Here is a 24,287-nt window from a genome sequence, read left to right on the forward strand (position 1 = left end):
TGGGCAGATTTACAGCTTGGCTATGTCTCTCTGGAGCAAGATGGAGGATGGTATAAAGATGAAAAGAAGGGTTTGGCAAGCTGCTGCAAAACTCAGGTAAGATGTTATGAGTATCTGCACACCTTGGGTAACTGGAAATCCCAGCATCTTGTCCAAGATGTCTGTGGCCAGGCTCCAGCAACTCCTACCCTTGTCAATGGAGACCCTTGGGAGATTCAAGCAGGGTGAGCTAGGCGACCAAGATAACTTTCTGCTTTTTATGTCTCTCTGATTTTGAGAAGGGTCTTATTACCCTGACTAATAAAGCAGAAAATTAGCTATTAGAGAAGTACTCATGATGGATTTAGAAGCTCAATAACCCTCAAAAGCAAGAGTTGGAAATCTAAATGGAATTTGTAGGTACAGGGTTTATATGAATTGGGAAAGAATTAAGCTTCTGTTCGATTTTTTTTCCTGCAAAACTACTATTAGTTCTATCAAAATATGATTATATTGTCAGATACAAAGATATCAACTCCTCTTGAAACAGAAATCTCTTTCATAGGGCAAATCACCCTACTAATTGACAAGTCTTTTACTATAACCACTCCTGCCCCCACTTCACTCCCTACCATGACTCATGAAAGAGCTTTACATAACTGCCGGATAAAAGACAAATTTCGTTGTATGGGACAAAGTATTGTCTGAGATGCACCAAAATTCTGTCTTTGAAGGTACAGAAGAGTCCAAGAGTATATTAAAATGGTTAAAAGGAAATGTGTCTAAATGAAAAGATTTTATGACTAGGACCCTGGTGGCCTTCAGGAGGTCAAGCTGTACCTCAGTTTACTCATCCATAAATTCAGATGATAAAAAGTTCCTGTGTCATGAGGGTGTTAGGAAGATTAAATGAGATGCATGTGGAGTCCATCAGCCAGCACCTGGGAAAGAGGAAGTGATGAAGGTGAGGCTGAGAATGAGGGTGCTGATGACATGTGATTGTGCACATCCCCAAAAGTAAACCATGTCAGGGTGACAAACCCACTAGCTATTTTTTTTTTTTTTAAGAAAACGATCCCATATTGACCAAACCAGTAACTCTTTAGGCTGCAGAGCCAACCTATCCCCTCCCTATAAATGGAACAAAAACAGATTAAAAAACCAAATGACCCCACACATCAAAAGATTCCTTAATAGACTAGAAGGGAGCCTTAGAAAGTGAAGGAAAAGGAGAGGCTGGTGGGAACACACATGCCCTACAACAGAGTCCGATGAGAAATAATAAGCAAACACCCTGACTTGTACTTTGCTGCTTTTAGGACCAGAGATTTCTGAAGATTCCCAGAGCATCTCACAAATACAGTGTTATCTTCAGAAGGCTTTCCAGGTCCCAGACAAAAGAAGAATTCACAAGATGTGGGGCATGATTAATTTAAAAGAAGTAGGTTCTGGTTACTGATTATTATTGGAAGAGAAAGTGAGATTTTAAGGATGGTTGACCAGTGGGGTTATCATTTACGAGAAGGAGGGCGATGGAAAGACCCAGAGAGACACACAGAGGAAAACACACAGTGTGAATCCCAAAAGGAGATTTTAGATGCGGAACTGAAAAATGATAGCATAACCCAATAGGCAAAATAGCTGATTAGGTGGTAATTGTGTCAAATCAACTACTCACAGCTGAACAGAGTAAACTCAAATGATACATATTCCTTAGGATATTTACGGGCAACTAAATCATCTAAGATAAGGATTCGCAAATTACTTACACCACAATAGAAAATCTTACAACCATCCATGCCAACTTTCATGCTAACATTCAATATAATTTTAGAGATTCCAGAAATAACAGATGGCAATAACAAATGTATTTGCTCCCAACAAGGGAAATCCCACCAGCTCAACTGGCTAAGATGGCAGTCTGAAATTTATTTGAAATTTATGCAGAGGGAGACCCAAGATGAAAGGGGAACTGATAACCAAGACAGTGATTTTCCTATGGAAATATACCCCAACTGATTTCTTTTTTCCGGGAATTAGCCATGCTAAGTACTTTTAAAAATGGATAGAAGCTATTGGACCAGCCACTTCTATAATATCAGGCTAATCAAAGGCTTTTTAAAAAATCTTGCTTCCCACATGCTTGATAACTAGAAAGAAATGTAACTAAAAATCTATTTTTTGTATTCAAAACCTGCCTGTCGTCTGGTCTCCATTCCACAGCAAGAAATCCACCAGCAGACATCAACCCTCTCTCCCTTCCCTGGTCCTGCATGTGCAATAGGTGAGTGCCCAGTACATCCTTATTGCCCAGTTTTGGAAGAGCAAAGTTAGAATTTGATATTTAACAGTGTTGCTACCTTGCGTTTTGAAACCATCGACTGAGAACCAATTAAAGTGGGAAGATTTCATGTCAAGATTCATGACTCATTTAATATAAATACATCAACAATGTATCATTTCCAATGCCTTTATATTAAAAACGATCCCAGCATTACAAAAACAAACACATTTATATCTGCCGTAAACGGTAATTATGAATATTTGCAGTGTGTGATTTATAGAAACAATTGAACAAGAGCCTTAGAAAATTCCATTTGATTTGTTATAAAGAACTATTCTTCAAAAATCATATAGGGCTTCCCTGGTGGCACAGTGGTTGAGAGTCCGCCTGCTGATGCAGGGGACACGGGTTCGTGCCCCGGTCCGGGAAGATCCCACATGCCGCGGAGCAGCTGGGCCCGTGAGCCATGACCGCTGAACCTGAGCGTCCGGAGCCTGTGCTCCGCAACCGGAGAGGCCATGACAGTGAGAGGCCCACGTAAAAAAAAATCATATAAACCTTCCCCTTCCAAAAATAAAGAAAACCAACGGCAAAACATTAATGTGCTTGGGGTGCACGCACATGGGCATTAAGATGCTAAAGATATTGTCGCATCAAACAATTTCACTTGGCAATTTTTTTCTTCCCCAGACAAGAGAGAGAAATCAACAGCTTAAACATTAATTTCAGGACTCACCCACATTGCCCGTGTCACATGCAGAGATAACAGTTTTCCAGGTGATGGGCAGGTCACATGCCATGTTCCGAGGGGCAGCAAGACAGGGAGGGTGAGCAAAAAGGAGAAGAAAACACAGATTAGAAATAACCCAACAACTGGTGGTAACTCACCCCTATTCTGAGCATGGTAATACGAGTTCTCTCCTTTCTAAACCTGCCCCATTGCCAAGACACTGTGGGTTAAGGACAAAGTTGCTATAGAAAAGCAAAGGTAGATAATTCCCAAGAGATACAAAGGGATCTCTTGTTAACATTTTCATTGAGCAGCTGCAAATGAGAGAAAATGCATGCAGACCACATTTGAATATGTAATAGATGTTTCCAGAAAGAGACCATGAAAGAGTTGTATGAACATATAGGGACATAAAAATAATTAAAGCAAGTCTGGACTAGAATGGGGGGGACGGGGAGGGAGTTTGAGACTGTGGCCAAGTAAAGACTTAGGCTAATTCAAAATCAAAATCAGAAAACCCAGTAAAATTATTTACACGTTCCCACAAGCATTTGACTAAAATAATTCCAATTATACATTTTCCAAGAATATAAATTATAACTCATTTTAGAATGTGCTGAAGGTCAGAGCCATAAAATATAATTTGAATTCATCAATAAAAAGACCAAAGAAATAAGTTATTATTATCTTTTTTATAGAGGCCATGAAAAACTTTTACATGGCATAAAATTTCTAGGCTATGTTGTTTTTCAACCCTACAAGCCATAATAGTTGCTCTGTTAGGGAAGAAATTTCACAGCGTAAGGTCACATAAAACATAATATCAAGTAGATGGAACTCCCCAAACAGGCTTCATTTAAGACAGAGCATCTGTCACAGGCTTTCCACATGACAGTCACCTTGGAAGACCAGGCAGTGCCAAGGTCATGCTAGAGGAATTCTGTGATCCTTGGATCAACCAGGGCCTCCTGGGCCTCTGCCCTACAGATGTAAACTACTAATCCATGACATCAAAAGCTACTATCAACTCAGAAGAACTGAAAGCAAGGTCTCGAAGAGACACTTGCACACTTGTGGTCATAGCAGCCTTGTACACAATAGTCAAAAAGTGGAAGCAACCCAAATGTCCATCAACACATGATGGATAAACAAAATGTGGTCCGTACATAGACTGGAATACAATTCAGCCTTAAAAAGGAAGGAAATTCTGACATGTGCCCCAACATGGATGAACCTTGAGGACATTACACTAAATGAAATAGGCCAGACACAAAAAGGACAAATACTGTGTGATTCCACTCCTACGAGGTCCCTGGAGTAGGCTCATTCATAGAGAGAGAGAGTAGAATGGTGGTTGCCAGGGGCTGGGGGGAGGGAGAAATGGGGAGTTGAAGTTCATTGGGAAGATGAAAAGGGTCCTTGGGAGCAGCTGCACAGCGATGCAAAAGGATGTAACGCTGCTGAACTTAAAGATGCTTAAGATACTAAATTTTATGTTATGTGCATATGACTACAATTAAAAACAAAAAGCCGGGCTTCCCTGGTGGTACAGTGGTTGGGAGTCCGCCTGCCAATGCAGGGGACACGGGTTCATGCCCCGGTCCGGGAAGATCCCACGTGCCGCGGAGCGGCTGGGCCCGTGAGCCATGGTCGCTGAGCCTGCACGTCCGGAGCCTGTGCTCCGCAACGGGAGAGGTCACAGCAGTGAGAGGCCCGCGTACAGCAAAAAAAAAAAAAAAAAGAATTGGGTTTATGTGGCATGGACTTTTATTTGTAAGTGAATTAAAAATAAGTATTTAAAAAATTTCTCAGCTGTATTTTCCAATGCAATACATATCAATAAATATACCATGCATAAACAAAGTTTCCTTGTGGTCTTCCATCATTTTTAAGACTGAACAGAGGTCCTAAGACCAAAATGTTTGCGAACTGCAGTGTCGAGAGCACAGATCAGGAGGGCAAAGGATGAGAGACCAGGCTGCAGAAGGAAGCAGGAGACCCCAGAAGCCACGTGTGGGACTCTGGTCTTTACCTAAGAACAGGGTCAGACTAGTCTATACGTGTAGAAGGCTGCAGTCACTGTCTCTTTTCTGGTACGCGATAGATGTACAGAATCACTCACTGTTCAACCTACGTTTCCAGCCTCTAATGATTCATTATAGAAAATGAATTCATAAGGCTCCCACATAGAGCTTCATCAACCTATAATGAATCTCAAGGTTGCTTTCAAAAAGAATAACTTCCTCTACATGGTCAGTGCAGTGCCTGCATTGTGCTTACCTTTTAAAACCCACGTTATGGTTAATTGGGAAGTGGCAAATGTTTATAGAGGAGCCCACATTCCAGTGGAACCAAAAATCAGGCTCAGAGCTCTAAGGATGCTCTGTGGGGTGGGAGGAAATGGAGCTTCCTGACTTCAGTGAGGCCCTCCCCTGCTGCTTGCAAACCTTCTCTGCTTCCTTGTTGGCCTTTTGGTACCTGTCCCCTCAGAAGTGGTTGCAAGCTTTATCCACCCTCAAGTCCCTTCTGCATTCCCCTAACTCTTAGGGAAAAAAAAACCTCACTTCTCTTTTCACCCAGGAGCTAGAGGCAGCCAGCTATGGGGTTAATATCCATGACTATAAAATAAAATTTATGAGTTGTTAACTTTAGTGTCGGCAAGATAAAAATAATCTTAATATGCAGTTTCCAGGAATAAGTAGCAACTGAAAGCATGATTATGATTTTAATAACAAGAAAATAATTGTATGTTCGTAAAATCAGTGAGAGAAGACAGATCTAAGGCATGTCAAGGTAAGGAAATGTGTGTGAAGGGGACGATGGAACACAGCCAGGAAACAAGGCCAGTCATAGCAAACATTCTTATCCAAGTACATTTCCAGGGACGCCTGCCGGAACAGCATCACTGAGGGGACAGCCTGTACCTTAAAGAGAGCAACCGATAAGGTGCTAGAACCTTCCATCAAGACTGAGATGGTAGAACATCAGGAGAGGAGGGCACGTCTTTAAAAATGCTAAAGACATATGAGCAAAAAATGCATGGAGTTAAACTTCTCAATGGATCTAATTATAGCTTTTCTTTAAAGGTGCTTTGTTTTAAGGGTTAGGGGTAGGGTTAGGGTGTGAAGGAGGGAACCGGTATGATTTCATAGAGATAGTCTGTATTTGTGTGTGTGTGGGGGGGTGCACCACGTGGCATGCAGGATCTGAGTTCCCCCACCAGGGATCAAATCCGTGCCCCTTGCAGTAGAAGCGCGGAGTCTTAACCATTGGACCACAGGGGAAGTCCCAGACAGACTGTATTTTTGAATCAACTTTGGCTTGGTGAGTCACTTGCTCTGGGCAAGCCTTGATTTTGTTGTCTCCACATTACTACAGAGGTGTGGGAAAAGCCAGAAATAAAGGCATTTTTCAGCTCTTTGATCAGAATACTTGGAGCATAGTAGGTGCTCAGTAAATGGCAGTTCCTTTTCTTGGTTTCTTCCCTTTTTTCTTCCCATCACAACTGGCCATCCAAGAGCTGCTCAACTTTTAGGTAACTACGACGTATATGTAACAGAGAGAGAAACAGAAACGGAGTGAATGAGTATACAGCGAAGACGGATGCCTGTAATTCATGAATAGACTAAAAACAGAATCCTCTAACCCGTGATGATTTGGTTAAAACGCGCGTGCGTTTATGTGTGTGTGTGTGTGTGTGTGTGTGTGTGTGTGTGTATATATACATCACATCTTCTTTATCCATTCATCTGTCATTGGACACTTAAGATTGCTTCTCTGTCTTGCTTCCAGTTCATAGTGCTGCTAGGAACACTGGGGCACATGTATATTTTTGAATTAGAGTTTCATCTTTTCCAGATATATGCTCAGGAATGGGATTGCTAGATCATATGGTAACTCTACTTTTAGTTTTTTAAGGAACCTCCATACTGTTCTCCATAGTGGCTGTACCAATTTACATTCCTACCAACAGTGTAGGAGGGTTCCCTTTTCTCCACACCCTCTCCAGCATTTATTATTTGTAGACTTTTTGATGATGGCCATTCTGACCAGTGTGAGATGATACATCATTGTGGTTTTGATTTGCACTTCTCTAAAGATTAGCAATGTTGAGCACCTTATCATGTGCCTGTTGGCCACCTGTGAGACATTCTATTTTTTAATGCAAATAGCATGAAGGGTTATGGGGTTATCAATCCCTTGCACACATACAAAAATATGATTAATTTAATCAGGTGGCTTTCCTACTATTACCAGGTTAGAGCAGCAGAATTAAGAAAATGGTAGTTTTATTTGAGAAAGAGAGAAGGTAATACATTTGGAATGAGGAATGTATTTTGGGAAGAAAGCCTAACTATAAGCATAGAAGTGTGACTCAAGATAGTATGTGGACATCAGAGCCCAGAGAAATGGGCAGAAGATGGATGAGGGATTCAGGAACGGATGCTATCTGTGCATCCAAAGATTTGCGCCTTCAGCTGCCCCCATGGCTTCCTGGGGCCCCACTGGCTTCCTGTCTGAGTCCCACCACTGGCACTAATAGTTTCAAAATTTGCTCATGACATAGATTGAGTATAGTTGTCTGAACTAGCCTGGAAACCTAACCATAATTTTCAACATCTTCTCTCCGGGCAAAGAATTCAAAATTCCAAACAAATACTGACAAATGCACTTTTGGAAGAAGGATTCATCTGTAAAATGGGGAATGCCTATATTCCAAAAGTAGGTCTCTGCCTTTTATCAATCTAATCTTTTCACCCGTAGGACCGAAAAAGCCAAAGGCTGAAGAACACAAGCATTTCTATGCTCTAAAAACCAAAATGCACTACAAACATTAAATGACCCTGTGATCATTGCTTGCCTTCTGCTTTGAAAAATAACTCAGAAAAGGAGAGTCAAAACTTGCCAAAGTATGAGATTTGCGGGCATTCCTTATGGGGGGAGGTGCAAACGTTCCAAAGGCCATGGGCTCAAATGAAAAGGAAGACTCTGTAGGCAGCATTGCTCAACCTGTTCCAAAGGGCACAGGACTACTAAAGCCAGGCTTCTCCCCGGCATGAGTGCAGTTGAAAAATGAAAGGCTTCAAGATGTTCAGAGGTCACTGACCTTGTCCTGTCCATATCTTTGATGCTGGCTTTCATATCAGGAGCAAACTGATACTTTAGTAGGTCAATGCCAAAAAGCATATTTCTGAATTCAGCGTGTCTCTTTGTGAACAAAGAGTCAACACAAAGTGGGGGAGAACCACACCATAGATCTTGAGCAAGCAACCCCATGCGGACAAATTCAGCTTGTGGCTACAACCAGGAACGCATCGGACCTTGAAGAGAAGGCATCTGGAATGCAGCTCAGTGTTTTCAGCCCGGGTGGAACGCATGTTCTCACAGCTCTCTGACTATTGGGTGTTAAGGGAAAATCAACCCCCTCGCTGAAGTTACAAGGAGAGGTTTAGCAGAGACAGGATCTTTAAACTATCACTCTGATGCACTCAGCCACTTAAACTTTTTTGAAAACGAGTGAACGGATGTGCTTCGTTTCCATCCCGGTTCACGACGCTAAATCAAGTCACTATGGTTCTTTGCATTTATTGAACACCCACTACGTCCTCTATGTAAAAGGACAGCCCCACAAAAATCTGGCTCTTGGCTGTTATAAGAGAGTTTTGGGATCAAGAGGTAGAAACTTCCAGCTGTAAAACAAAGGAGTCATGGGGATGAAATCCACAGCACGGGGAATACAATCAGTCACTATGTAACATCTTTGTGTGTTAACAGAGGGCAACTAGACTTATCGTGGTGATCGTTTCGTACTGTATTGAAATACCGAATCACAATGTTGCGTACCAAGAACAGACATAGTGTTGTAGGTCAATTATACTTCCAAAAAAAAAAAAAACAAACTGAGAAAAAGAGATCAGATTTGTGGTTACCTGAGGTGGGTGTCGGGTGAGAGGGGGAAATTGGATGAAAGTGGTCAAAAGGTACAAAGTTATGAAATAAGTAAATACTAGGATATAATGTACAACATGATAAGTACTATTAACACTGCTGTATGTTATATATGACAGTTGAGAGAGTAAATCCTGAGAGTTCTCATTATAAGGAAGAAAAGGGTTTTTTCTCTTTTTACGAAGTAATGGATGTTCACTAAACTTACTGGGGTTATCATTTCATGTTGAATGTAAGTCAAATTATTATGCTGCACACCTTAAACTTTTACAGTGCTGTAGGTCAATTACATCTCAATAAAACTGGAAGGAAAAGAAAAGAGTTTTTGTTTGTTTGTTGTTGTTGTTTCAAATTTATTTTATTTATTTATTTTTGGCCATGTTGGGTCTTCATTGCTGCGCATGGGCTTTCTCTAGTTGGGGCGAGCGGGGCTACTCTTTGTCGCGGTGCGCGGTCTTCTCGTTGCGGTGTCTTCTCTTGTTGTGGTGGCTTCTCTTGTTGTGGAGCACGGGCTCTAGGCGTGCAGGCTTCAGTAGTTGCGGCACGCAGGCTCAGTAGTTGTGGCTCATGGGCTCTAGAGTGCAGGCTCAGTAGTTGTGGCACATGGGCTTAGTTGCTCCGTGGCAAGTGGGATCTTCCGGACTAGGGATCAAACCCGTGTCCCCTGCACTGGCAGGTGGATTCTTAACCACTGCACCACCAGGGAAGCCTGTTGTTGTTGTTTTGAGGTAGGGACTAGGGCAATATTCAGAGGCAGTGGGCAGAGAAAGAGGGAGAGCATATTTATTTGACACTAATTTTCTATGAACACAATGCAACTTTCTTTATTGATACCCAGCACTCACTTTCATTGGCATCCAACACAGTGAAGTATAACGTGAGAGAATGGTTATTTTCCTTGTTTCATTTTTTTTCTATTCTCAACTCTCTTTCTCAATCTTGTTAAAATTATACTTTTGGTCAGAGCAATAATTTTATGGGTCAGATACTTTTTCCACATCCACTCATTTCCAGGTAGTAAGTGAACTGCACTCCGATAGGATGTCACCGGTGGCTCAGCCCAGCTGTTCTTTGGAGCATCATACAAGCAGCTCACCACTAAAGCCACTTGCTACATTTCCAGCCCTGCCCAGTGGATCCTTACCTTCCACTAGACTAACAGCTGTCAGATGTAACCAACACCCCATTTCCTTAGGCCAAATGGAGTCCAGGAGAAAGCATTTTGAAAGATGTGCTATACTTTAGCCTGTGCTTATCACTTCAATAGATTTTGGTGAAAACCACACAGATAAATCATCTTGCCAGACTTTGTAAAGATTATTCAGAATATCTCTGAGATCATCCAAATCTAGGCAGAGAGGTGAAAGGAGAGGAAAATAAACATGAAATCCTGGGTAACATGGTTAAACAGGGAAAGTGCCGAGCCAATTCCAAAAAACGAGACATTGACTGTCGTCCGGCTAATGTGACCAATTATCCGGAGAACAAAAACTATATTACCTGTGCTCCTAATAATGATACTATTACTATTATTATTGTTATTAAAGAATTCTTTAGTATATATTTTGTCTTGTTTCATTTTTTATTTTATTGAAGTATAGTTGATTTACAATGTTGTGGTAATTTCTACTACACAGCATACTTAGTATTTTTGTACAGCAGACCCTGTGCAAAGTGATATTTTCATTTCCTTGGGCTAACATTGTGTTTCAATAATGCTAACATGTAAAATCTATCATGAAGTTTATGTGATGTTATCAGGCTTAAAAAACAAAAGGTTTTTAATTCATGATGATGCTTTAGGATCGTGGATTCGAAAGCTGGAGCCGCTGTAACTCCATCATAAAGATGAATAGACCATCATCTTAGGGAAATTAAGTGCTGATGAACCCACAACCTGGAAAATGACATCACTGCTTATTTTTCCTGAAACACACTCAGTTATCTTCTAATCATATCTAGGGGCGAGCAAAGCTACACTTGAGACAAAATACTACATGAAATAACCTGAAAGACAGGCATATACTCATATATCAAAAGTACGAGACATAAATCAAAACATCGTGATACTTTTTCACTGAGTGAAAAGGTTTTGACATCTGGGTCACACATACACTTCAGCAGCATTACTCACTGTTGAGTTACCTAATTCATTTTTATCTTTAATATGTTTTTCAAAGGAAGCAAATAGCTAAGAATAGCACAAGTTACTCATCCTTTATAAATACAACGTATTCCATAGATGACGTTGGAATATGATAATATTCCCCAAGATTCATAAAATTTGTGAAAGTATCTAAGCCACCCAACCTTTGAAGAATGAGATCTTGACATTTGTAGCTTTTGTTATTCCAACATCTAACCATAGGAGAAAAAGTTAGGGGCCTCCTGGGAAAGAACCCAGGTCAAAGGAGAAGAGAATCAAGGTCCCAGGTTAGTGTGGGGTGTGGTGCTTAGGTGGGAAAGCTTCCTAGTTGCCCACCTAGCTTTCTGTCCTCTTACACCATCAAACTCACCCCACCCATAGCTAGAGTAAGTTTTCTATTTCTAGCCTCCTGTATTACTCTTCTGCACACATCCCTCCCGTGGTTCCCCACTGCCTATTTGATCAACTCCAAGATTTCACAAGCTTGCAAGGTGGGTACACCTGTTCACGCGTTTGCTATGTGCCAAGGATTTCATGTGAAACCCTGAAAGCTGGAACAGATTTGGAGTGTGCTACAGAGTATGCCTGGCTCCATCCTCCATCCTGACACCCAGATGCTCGTGCCTGGGTCCTGAGTGAAAGAGCCACTTCACCTCAATCCCAGAATCCACCAAGTGGCACTGTTGTGTGGTGGTGTCTCCAAGAAAAGGGGATGAATGCCGGACCTCCCGGGCCACGGGGATAACACAGCCGACTGAGCAGTGAGCCAGAACCTGCACCCAGTCCAGACCTCAGGAGAGCTGAGGTCGCCCCCTGGCCACGTGGGTGCCTCTCTGTTGGGTTCAGGCCACAGTGGGTTTATCAGCATCCTTTGGTGCATCTGGGATCTTTAGTGTCAAATGTCACTAGCGTGGCTTGAATAAAAGCAAGTGAAAATGGGGGGGGGGGTACAGACAGCACAGAAGGGATGTGGTCTTGGAAGCAGGGGAGGGATTCCCCAGGGATTCCTAAGGTCAGTTAGGAGAAATCTGACTCTGTTTAGAATTACCACAATTGCAGGTGGTGACAGAGTCAGTTGTCTTAAAGTTATTAAGCTTTTTGGCCTGGAAAAAGTTATATCCACTGATATAGCCACTGAAAATTAAACTGCTCTTCCAAGAAATAGATCAGCTCTGTCCATTTTACCTAATTATCTTGGTGATTAAAGGGTCAACGTTCATCACCTCAAGATCAAGGCGTCCACATGAACTTGTCATGGATCATCTTACTGCAGACAGAGGATAAATGTCTACGCCACTCATTATTGCAACATGAATGAGGCACATATAGAGAAGGTATGAACGATGCATCATTCATAACAAATAATAATAATATAACAATAACAATTGTTATACATGACAAAATAACAATGTCTAATTGATTTTAAAATGCAGAAACTTTTGCAGTAGGATTATCACGTTTATCTTCCTAACTGCATTGTACTTTGGTTATTCTTTTTTCTTTTTTTTGCGGTACACGGGCCTCTCACTGTTGTGGCCTCTCCCATTGCGGAGCACAGGCTCCAGACGCGCAGGACCAGCGGCCATGGCCCACGGGCCCAGCCACGGGGCACGAACCCATGTCCCCTGCATCGGCAGGCGGACTCCCAACCACTGCACCACCAGGGAAGCCCTGGTTACTATTTTTTCAAAAAACTTGAAAAATGCCAAAAAGAAAATTACATTTAAATATACTCAGGATTACAGTTCATTTTTTAATGATTAAAAAATAGAGTCAGAACCAAAAGTCTGAGACACAAATATTGAGACTAAAATTTGATTGGTTAAATACAAATTTCACGCTGAATTAAATGTTAATATAATATACATCATAGGACACAAAGGAATGGGTACACTTGTTCAAGCACTTACTGTATACCAGACATTTTATAAGTATTTTTCCTAGTCCTAATAACAACTCTGCTAGGTAGGTATGACTAAACTAGTTTTGCAGAAGAAACCTAGACTCAGAACACTTAGGTGATGTGTCCCCAGACATTCAGGAGAAGCTGCGGGCACAGGAGTGCAGCTGGGTGAGTGTGGCAGCTTGACTGTCCCCACTTGGCACTCAAATCCTGATCTCAGGCTCTGTTTCCAGAGAAATCCAGAATAATATATCTCCACAATATAGAGACACTGACATATGTGTATGGGCAGGGGATGGAAGCTTACTTCACAGACGTGTAGAAGAAGGTGGGTGAAAGCAGGGAGAATGCTTTCCAAAAATGACATTACTGTATTTAAACAGTTTCTAAGGACCCGTGTTGAAAGTCATTGTGAAGACTTCGATAAAAGGGTGTTTCAGGAATTGGCATGAAAGGAAGACACTGAGATACAGAGGGAAAACAGGCAAAGTGTGGTACCTCATACGTGTTCCCAGCCCAATATCCACCCACATATGATCGTTGTTTTCCCCTCTTTCCCAAAAGGTACGCTCCGTAGAGCTCCTATACAGTGGGATGGGCACTGACCATAACAGCAAGGCTCTCCTGCTCATTTTATGTTGTATCACCATGTTCACACTGCTCTTTAGGGTCTGCACGTGATGCATTTTAAACATTCTCATTTTGTATAGATATTATCTTATCTATAAGACAGATTTCTATAAGAAAGATAGATTTTGGGTTTTTCACAACCCAAACTAAAAAGGGCATCCAACATTTAAAAAAACAACTATCTTCGGTGGAATGCAAATGTATCTCGGTCTGTTTTAACGCAGACCTCTAGCTTATCCAAACAGTCTTTGCCCGCACGGGCTCCTGGTTTGATGATTTGGCGCTGCAGAATTTTGTGGCTGCTGGGGGGAAAGAAAGACGTTCTCTTTTGAAGGTGAATATTAGTCTCTGACTAGATATTTGCTTGCATTTGTGCACCCCTATGTTCACGGCAGCACTATTTACAATAGCCAAGACATGGAAACAATCTAAATGCCCCTCGACAGATGAATGGATCAAGAAGATGTGATATATGTGTATATATACACACACACAATGGAATATTACTCAGCCATTAAAAAGAATGAAATAATGCCATTTGCAGCAACATGGATGGACCTAGAGATGATCATACTAAGTGAAGTAAGTCAGAAAGAGAAAGTCGAATACCATATGATATCACTTATATGTTTAATCTAAAATATGACACAAATGAATATATCTATGAAAGAGACTCACAGATATAGAGAACAGACTTGTGGTTGCCAAAGGGGATGGGGGGTGGGGGAAGGAAGGATTGGGGGTTTGGGATTAGCAGATGCAAACCGTTATATATGGAATGGATAAAAAACAAGGAGTAGCACAGTGAAATATGTTCAATATCCTATGATAAACCATAATGGAAAAGAATCTGAAAATGTATATATATATATAAAACAATCATGTTGCTGTACAGCAGAAATTAACACAACATTGTAAATCAACTATACTTCAATAAAATTTTAAAGAACAAATATTTGCTTGTATTTGAATTAGTTCATGTGAATCTTCCATGATGGACTTTTATATCGAAGAGGTTAAGAGATAGAGAGATTTGTACGGCGAAATGCTGATTTAAAAAAAAACAAACACAACTATCAGACTAGTAATTAAAATATTGTGTCTCACTTTGAGATGCCATTTAGTTTTTTCATTTTCTCTGTGATATAGTAACGCTATCGTTTCCATTAGCCAGTATGGAACAGTGTCCTGAATAAGAATCACACATGTGGCCAAATGTTTTCACCCAGTGGATGACCAACATCTTTTCTATTTTGTAATATATTTATGTAAACCCTATAAACACTATGTGTGGGGACTTCCCTGGCGGTCCAGTGGTTAAGACTTTTTGCCCTCCAGTACACGGGGTATGGGTTCGATCCCTTGTCAGGGAGCTAAGATCCCACATGCCTTGCAGCCAAAAAACCGAAACATAAAACAGAAGCAACACTGTGACAGATTCAATAAAGACTTTAAAAATGGTCCACATCAAAAAAAAAATCTTTAAAACACCATGTGTCAAAAATTATATAGCGCAGATACAACAGCCCTTGATCACTTAGATCATCCAATTGCTCAGATTCTAGAAGAGGTTTGAGAGTATAATTCCAACATTATATAATAAGTGTCTTAGTCCTAACTATTCAAAACCTCAGCACCTGATCATGTCCTATTTTTTTTCCTACTTGTTCCTTCCTCGTGTGCAATGGCTGTTTATTTGATGAGGATTGATTTATCCTCTGAAGTTTGAAGGCTTGTATATTTAAGAGTGTTTGGAAGCATTTCTCTTCCTAGAACAAGCAAGCTGGCAAGCTTTTTATAATAATTTGTTTTTCCACCTGTCCTCAAACATATTGTATACACAAGAGGATTGGCTTGGTCTTTTTATTCTTCTCGATCAGAAACATTCTGACAACTACCCATGCTAATTAACACATGCATGATTATATATTTTGATAATATAGTATGTATATTTTGCAAATCAAGGAGCCATGAGAGGAATCAGATGAAAAGCTTCCTAAAAGGAATTCTACATCAGACAAATTCATGAGCCCCAGACAAGAATTCTTCCCTCCTTCTGGATACGTTCAGCATTTACAGGCATCTTGCCCAGGATATCTGTTTTCTTTCAGCCCCAGTCACTGTCAGCTTTGGCTTCCCCACATTCTGGTCTGTTTTGGAAAACTCCGTCCAACTCACATGACTTAGAAGCTCATTTCTACAATGAAGAATGTCAATAATGACACAGATTCCTCCAGCTACCAAAGCTTAAGTTATTCATTTAATTAGACAAAAAGGACGTAGAGGGTAGTGTGTGACTTTCAGATAATTGCCTCTCTTTCACTTCACCCTCGAAGACCCGATCAAGGGTTGGCTGCTTCTTCCTCCCTACGGACTTGACTTGGGTTTGGAGCATCCTTCTTTCGTTGTGTTTCTCAGGCATCACAACATAACCATTCAGTGAATGAAAAGTGATGGATCCTCCACTCTGGGCACCACTCAATGATGAATACAAAGATGAATAAGTCGTCCCATCAACAGGAACACACTACAGAATAAAGACCTGGTACGTGCCACATAAGAGGAAAACGCAAAGATCTGCTGAAAGGGGAGGGAGCCCTTCTGAGAACGATCAGGGAAAACTTCAGAAGGGAAGTGGTATTTGAGTTGGACCTTGAAAAACCGGTGGGATTTCAAGATGAAGATATGGAGAGGAAGGGTATTTCCGTTGAAGGAAGTGGATGGGCAAAGGACGTGGAAATAAAATTTAAAGGTGAGCATCCAAGACGGGGACGGGTGCGATGGGTTTCCTGCCAGGGCCAGCGGGAGATCACACTGAGTGTTGGACACAGGGCTGTGAACACAGACCTACAGGGTTGAGATCTTATCCTTCAGGAAATAGGAGAGACCTGAAGTTTGGAGCCAGGCAATGACGTGATCAAAACTGTCCAATCAAAGGACTGAGCTGGAAGCCCGGGTTAGGGGGCTGGGATGAGAGTGGGATGGGATGATGACCACAACGGTCCAAGCAGGAGGTGACAAGAGTCTGGGGAAGGACTGGTAACAATAATATAGAAAGGAAGTGACAGTGGGAGTCACCACAACAAGACCATTGGCATTTCTGTGTGTCTCCAGGGCAGCAACATTAGAAGAAGGTGTAAAAAATGAAGACCAGGCTTCCTGCCTGGCGACTCAGGACATGTACTGGGATAAGGGAGGAAAGTAGGAAATTGATGAATGAAAGTTTTAGACCTATTCAGTCTGAGGTGACTGTGGACCAGCTGGGTAAAAATATCTACTTGGCAGTTGGAAATGTGAGACTGGATTTCTAATGGAGGCTGAAGAGAAAGACCTGGTGATAATTCATCCAGCCAGCCTATACTCCTGGGTCTACCAAACCGGAAGCTTGTTGCCAGGGTAGCTAACCTAAGAGCCAGAAATAACACGCCATAATAACAAGTCAATGTGAGGTATTTACATGTGATTGATTCCTCACCAGGAAGTATCCTTATCCCTATTTTACTGATGGGGTCACTGTGGCTCAGAGACGTTACGTAACGCGATGGAGCAGCAGTGAGGGGTCTGAGTTCTGAGTCCTGCCCGCGCTTCCCCACCACACTGAGACACGGCAGCTCTCTCCCTCCTTCTGTTTCCGAATTCCCAACGTGAGTACTACTGGGCATTCCTTCGCCCATTCATATCTTTCCTCCAGTTCTGATCTGGGTTCATGCCACTTGACTGAAATCCTCCTAATCGACCCCAATTATATGCAATGCTATTCCCTATCACATCACCGCGCTTAACCTAGTTAGCTCCTCACTCTCTCGCTACTGAGGATTCCAAGATACTGTACTTCTAGCTCCGGTGTCCTGATTTCTGTCCGCAATCCCACCGGGATATGAGCCTCTGTATTAGCTTTGGGCTCTGTGACCGGTGGCCCTTCAGCACACAAGTGGCCCATCTATCAGGCCTGCTTTGTACCTCATGTCATCATGACACTGAATGCTGTCAAACAAAAGCCTCACGTGCTACTCAAGTAGCATTAAAACACAAATGTTTTCTTCCCCTCAGTAATCTGGTGGCTGCTTTGATTTCTCTATAGCCATTTCCCTGAGTCCCTGGCAAAATGACAAATCAGAAACTTTCTAACAGCCATTGGTGTTCCTCCATCTTTACTGTGAAGAGCACGGTTCGATAGCTTTTACAATCTCCAGCCCCTTAAGCAGCTCTCCGTGGAAAGTCGTGTTTTCTAACTAATTGTGGGTCTTGCTGTTCTTGGTTAACTGGTTCTGAACTGGAAAATTCTACGTTCCATGTGCTCGCTCTCACAGTCTCCATCCCACTGCCTCTGAGAACGCTGGAGTCATAAATGGGTTCTCACCGTGTGGCAGGTGAAAATGATGAGCAAGTGGCTGCCCACAGTGGACCGTGACTCATCCGGCTCCCTGGATCTTTTTTTTTTTTTTTTTTTTTTTTTTTTTTGCGGTACGCGGGCTTCTCACTGCTGTGGCCTCTCCCGTTGCGGAGCACAGGCTCCGGACGCGCAGGCTCAGCGACCATGGCTCACGGGCCTAGCCGCTCAGCGGCATGTGGGATCTTCCCGGACCGGGGCACGAACCCGTATCCCCTGCATCGGCAGGCGGACTCTCAACCGCTGGGCCACCAGGGAAGCCCATCCCTGGATCTTTTTAATGAACCACTCACCGCCAACCGCCCTGACTTCAAGTTCTACACAAATCATTCCCTGCTTGAGTTTTTGCTCCTCTTTTTTCTTTTTTTAAAAATTTTCAGAGATAGCATGTTAATATTCAGTGTGTTGTGAGCAGAGCTGGCAATGCGGTGTTGGGGATAGCATGAAGAATCTTAGGATTCAAGAAGAAAAGGAACACAGAGGCTTGGAGACGGCTCTTACATGTAAGAAGCGTGGGCGTGTAGGAGAGAGAGAGGGCTGAGTGTTATAGCTCAGGAAATGGCACTGGAAGGAACAGATAAGCAGGCCGAGCTTCGAGAAAGTTCTTATTAGTTTATAGAGTTCTCTTCCCCCTCCAAAGCCAAAGCACAGGACCATCCTCAGTCAAGTGCCCCTTGCTGCTGCCACTCAAAGCGCTGAGATCCCTTGACTTTCCCCCGTTGTCTACCCAGTAGCACCAAAATCACATTTCCTTTTTGGCCCTGCCAACCAGCATGTATGGGCAGAGGCCCTGTCACGTTCAACCTTGAGTTCCTAACATTTGAATAATGAGTTTACCTAAAGTGGATAGAACCCTTGTGAAAGTAGTGAGATCTCCATTTCTAGAGGTATTCAATCCGAGACTGTCACAGAGGGACTTTAAACATGCAATGGTCGTGCTGTTATTTCTAAACTTCCTAACACCTTAAGTGCGTTTTTATTTAAAGTGATTTCACAAATCCCAAATAGTTTAAAAATACAGGTAACCAATGACATTTGGCCTCATAATGACTATTATAATTGGTTTAATATTCTGATTTTGAAAATGACTGACCTTAGAAATTATTAAATGTCTTTTCAGGCCAACATTTTAAATGATAAGCATCAGTCTGTATATGTTTGTTGAACACCTGCTATATACCAGGCCCTGGGGGGAAAACGTGAGACAGAGCCCTGCTCTCAATAACGTACACCACAGTCTGGAGGAAACCTCCCTTACTGGGGCTGAGGTATCACAGTCTAGTTGTGAAATTCCGCTTTCCACCCCTGCTCCTCTGAACTGAGAATGTTTTCCTGAGGGTACCACAGCTCTAAGAATCCTCTTTAAAAGTCCTCTTTGGAAACTAACGTTACAGGAGAGGATCTTTAACCCCCTGGTGTCGCTTAAGTCTCTGAACGTATGTAATTGATCCAGGTGGGAAATGCCTGTGGCAGGTAAGAAGGGGAAGAAGGCCTGCAAGGTCATTTCCAAACCAACCTGAACTTGACCGCTTCCCTGCTGTAAATTAAGGGTATGTGCACCCGTACTCCCACCCCTTCCCAACCTCCACCTGCAGCACAATTCCAGCTTGGGAAGGACGAGCCTTGCCGGGCCCTCCAGTCACTGTCATTAGGAGAAATGCACCCAGACCCTGCGCTACCAGATTAGAGTCTGTTTCTAATCAAACGGAATTTAGATTTAAACCGGAATTATATTTGGGATTTACAGTCCTTTCTACTTTCATTCATTTCATGGATTCCAGCCCTCTCCCCGCCCAGTCTTAATCCAATGCACTCCGGAGGGAATTATACAGTTGTCCACGAGCCCGGGCTGGGGGCGCAGGAGGCTGGAACCCTCGGTCCCCTAGGGAGAGCGGCGCAAAGGCCCAGGAGCCGGACCTCTTGCCTGGGTCAGCCTCGCCTTGCCTCGGGGATCTTTGGCGCTCAACGGCTTTACCCGCCGGATCCTGCGTTCTCCCTTTCCGACTCTTTTCGTCGCCGCCCTCGCTCCCCGGAGGATTTCGCCTCCAGCACCCCTGGCTTTCGGGACGCAGAGGCTTTACTTCTGCAGAATGAAAAGCGAAAGCCGCGGCCGGCGGGCCGGGGCGCAGACCGAACGCGCCACGTGGCTGCTGCTCGGGAATCCGCAGGGGCCGGGAGGGCTGTCACCACGCGGCGCGGACCCCGACCTCAACTTCCAGCGCTAGTCGGGCGCCCCCGAGCCCACCGGCAGCCCCGACGCGCCCTCCCACGCCGGCGCCTAGCCCTCCGGCTCCAGCGGCCCGGGGCGCCCTCCGGCAGCTGGTCCCCAGCCTCCTCACCGCCCGCGCAGCGCGTCCGCACGCCAGCCCCCGGTTCCTCCGCCTCCGCGCAGGACGCGCCAGAGGCAGTTCGGATGCTCAGCGACCCCAACTTCGGCTTCCCGAGTTACACGACACCCTCCCTGGGGTGCGGATTCGCCTCCACCAGCCTCTACCCGAGGTCCTCACAGCCGAGCCGCGGGAAGATGAAATGCCCGGCGAGCGGCGTTCCTCTGGATTTTGGAAACCTGTCCCATTCGCCTCGGGAGCGACTCGATTCCCCCACCCGCACCCTCCGGCCAGATGATTTTCACCCTGGGTCGCGCCTAGGTGGGGGGCGGGGGGGGCTAGCAGCTAGAGCGGGAGGAGGAGAGGGGCCAGCAGCGCTGAGTTGCTGGCATGCAGCTGCGCGCCGCTCGCGGCGAGGGGCGGCGGAGCCCTGCGGCGCGGCGGGGCAGGAGAAGCGGGCTCCTGCGCCTCTGCCTCACGGAGGATCACAGACACACACACACAGACACACACACACACACACACACACACACAGACACACACACACTGCCGCCAGCACCCCCATGCTAGAGCCCGTAGGCGGAGGTCAGAGCCAATGTTCACTTCACGGCAGGGGCTGAAACGCCCAGATGGAGGCAGAGGCTCCCGCCTCTCCTTCGAGGTTTGCAACATCCTAGGAGGCCCCCAATTTCCCAGAGCGAGCAAGGTCTGGCTACAGAGACTCCGCTCCCTTGGCCAGCGGTTCAAGCTGCAGGGGGTTGGGGATGGAGACAGCGAGCACTGGAGAGCGAGCCCGCGCCCACCCCCGCCCTCGGCGCAGAGAACTGGCCTGCCCCACTCGCCCTCAGCGGACTGCTAGGGGAGGCAGACCCCGGGGCGCTCCATCTCCGGCGAGGGTTAGGGAGGGGAGTGACAGCAGCAACGACTCCGCGCGTTGGCCAAGACACGGAATCTCCGAACAGGCTGCGCCGCCGGCGCGGAGGGGTGGAGGCGAGAAGGGGCGGAGGAGGAGTTGCGGGGCAGAGAGGGATGACGTCCTTCGGCACTCGGGGCTCGCAGGGACTTAAGATTCGTGCGCTCGCCTAACCCGGCGCGCTCACTCCGAAGGTTCGCAGAGGCGCCGCGCCCGGCTCCCGCTGCGGCTCCCGAACGGCGCGCACGGGGGCGATTCCGGCCCGCTGCGACCAGGGTGTCAGCCCTCCGGCCACCGCCGAGCCCTCTCTGTCCGTCCCTGCGGATTCCAGGCGGGCCCGGGAAGGCAGCCCCCGGCCGGGCCAGCCTCGCCCCTTCCTCGCCTTCTCCCTCCTCGACCTCGAGCCAAGGGCAGGCGCCCACGCACCAGCCCCTGCCCACCCGGAGAGCTGGAGTCCCGACCTGCGACCGTCTACGAAGAGGGATGGGGTAGGGGAAGGAAAGGGGCTCACCTGGGTCACCGGGAACGTCCCTCTCCGGCCCCTCCCGGAGCCTGTTCGCCGCTCCCCGGCACAACCTTCCTGGAAGAAAAAAAGTAGCGCAAGGGCAGAGGAGAGGTAGGGCTGCTCACAGGTCCCTGCGCAGCGGCTTTTTCCTTCGGATTGTCCCGGATACGGACTCGGGTTCGGCGGCGGGAAAGGGCTCCCAGAGGTTGGAAGGGGCCTCCAGACCCGGGCCCTCTCGCGGCGGCGGCGGTGGCACCTCCAAGTTGCCACCTGCAGCGCGCGCCGGGCGCCTGTGACTGCCCGCGCCCCTCGGCCCGCGCCGGCCCGCCCTCGCCGGCCGCTGGTTGGCTGCGCCCCGCGCCCGGGCGGTCCCCGCGCTCGGCCCCGCCCCGCTCCTGCCCCAGAGCCGCGGTTCGCGGTGCCCGGCTCCTGCCCGGCCACCCCGGGCTTTATAGCTGGCGAGTTCTAGGAGCTGCTCCGGCTTTTGCAAGCAGGGCAAGGATCGGGCACACATACTAAAACACGCGTAATTTTGTGTCGGCTGCGGATTGGAGGAGAGAGAGAGAGAGAAAGAGGATGTGAGAAATGCCCTTAGTGTGCCTGAAGGGGACCCTGTAACTCGGTTTCGTTTGCTGGTATTAAATGTGTGCAATCCCTGAAAAGAGTTAAAGCCACAGAGGCAAACATGCAGGGATGTGAGTCGGAGAGTGGTTGGAGGTTTTTGTTTTTGCTTAAGCTTCGCACAAGTTCACACGAAGCGCTAAAATATGAAGATAAGTCCTGGGTCGCAGTTTTTTCTCACCCAACCTGCATCAGTGCCGCGGAGGAGCCTTGGGCTCCAGCGGCCCCTGAGCCACCCACCCGCACTGGTGCCCACGGAACCTCCAGGCCTGAAGGCCCAGCGTTATCAGCCACGTGCTTGCTTGATTCTACGCCTCGGAGTCCAGGCCATGAAAACTCCTGCCGGTGCACATAGGAGGCCTGCGTTTTGCACAACTCTTGGGACTTTTAAGTAAACAAAGGGCACATTATCTTTCTTTTCCCTCCCACTGCTGCTCCAAAGACTGGGACAGGAGTTCACTGCGCCATCTCCCAGGGCATTCATGCGCACTCTTCCCTCTGCAGCTTACTACCTCCTGAAGTCACGCTTTCTGGAAAATTCAGTGGGTAAAGTCTACCGGAGGAGAAAAACATATAAAAAAGATGGAAGTACCACTCTGGAAAGCTATCCAATCAACCCAAAACGTCTCACTCCTAGGTGTATCTATGGGAAAGAGGTACATTGCCAAGTACCTATTAGTTTAATAACATTTCAAAATTAACTTCCAAATAGCACATTTTATAGCCCATCAGGGACACGCCTGTGTTTTGTGAGCACAGGTGTGGCACTGTTAAGCGTGACAAGCGCGCACACGTGGTCGTGTCTGGCTGTGCTTTGTAGACTCCTCAGTAGGGGGAGGGGGGAGGAAAGGGGATTCATTAAAGGAAGTCAGGGGGCAGTTGGCACCGGTCAAGTAGCCACTTCCTGTCAACTGTGGCTAAGTGACTTGGAATGCTGCTTCATGGCACTAGTTCCTTGCATCTTAAGGCAGATTTTGTTTCATGAGATCCTAACATCTTGGGTCCCCTTTGGAAAATAATAGCCAACTTTTTTTTTTTTCCCTGCAGCCAAGTGCTAACGTTTACCTCTCTCAAGAAGAGGCAAGCCTGTCCTTATTCATCTTCTCGAAACCCAAGGAGACTAGGGCCACGCAATTCAGAGGCAAAGCATTCACGAGGAGATATTTCCATACTCCACGTTAAGTGCTTGCTAAATGCACTGCACTTTGACCTAAACTGGCTGAATCCCTGCGTAGAATGAAGGTGTGGCTTGGCTCAAGTGTGAGTGCAGCTGAACTCAATACCCGGAGGTTTACCTGATAAGAGGTGGGGTGGGCTGGGGTGTGGATGGCAGCCGTAGTGATATTAATCCATCTAAACATCTGATGTGTGGACAGCCAGGGAGGCACAAACAACTAGACAAGATGCACTTCCTTCATAGCGGGGAAGGAGCTTAAAGGCTCAAGTGGATGAGAAAGCAACAAGAGAGAGAAGTGGAGCATCTGTGGACAGTGAAAAGAAATCAACCGATGGTCTTTGGTCCATTGAACATGCCAGTGGCTCAAGATTCTGAAGGAGGAGACAAGAGAGAGTTGTTGGGACTCAGAGGCAGGAAATATGAAGCTAAGAGTCCTGGAGTGGCATACAGAGTCAGCACACATAGGGCTGACTCCAGGCTCCAACACTTCTGTGTGATGTGTTTGGTTTCCAAGTGAGACATGCTGTTTAAGTTTCATTCTCTTCATCTGTGTGAAGGGGATCAGGGTGCCTGTCTGCTAGAGCCGTGGGAAGGATTAACTGAGATAATGTGTCTGTAACGCTGGGCATATAGAAAGCGTTCAATAAATTGTAGGTGTTATTGTAAAGTGTTTAAAAGGGGCTTAAAGGTCACCTAAGACTTTTAATATTTGTTTCTGATAGAATATTTCTGG

General features: G+C 45.5%; 1 protein-coding gene across 1 annotated transcript in view; it reads right to left on the reverse strand.

Moving 5' to 3' along the window:
- EPB41L3 (erythrocyte membrane protein band 4.1 like 3) overlaps nucleotides 1-22,048 on the reverse strand; it is a 210,676-nt gene extending 188,628 nt beyond the window's left edge. The window contains exon 1 of the mRNA XM_067699634.1: nucleotides 21,763-22,048. The gene's annotated coding sequence lies outside the window, so the exon portion shown is untranslated. The remainder of the gene's footprint in view (nucleotides 1-21,762) is intronic.
- Nucleotides 22,049-24,287: the final 2,239 nt, after the last annotated feature.

This window comes from Pseudorca crassidens, chromosome 12 (genome assembly GCF_039906515.1).
Source record: "Pseudorca crassidens isolate mPseCra1 chromosome 12, mPseCra1.hap1, whole genome shotgun sequence".
NCBI lineage: Eukaryota > Metazoa > Chordata > Mammalia > Artiodactyla > Delphinidae > Pseudorca > Pseudorca crassidens.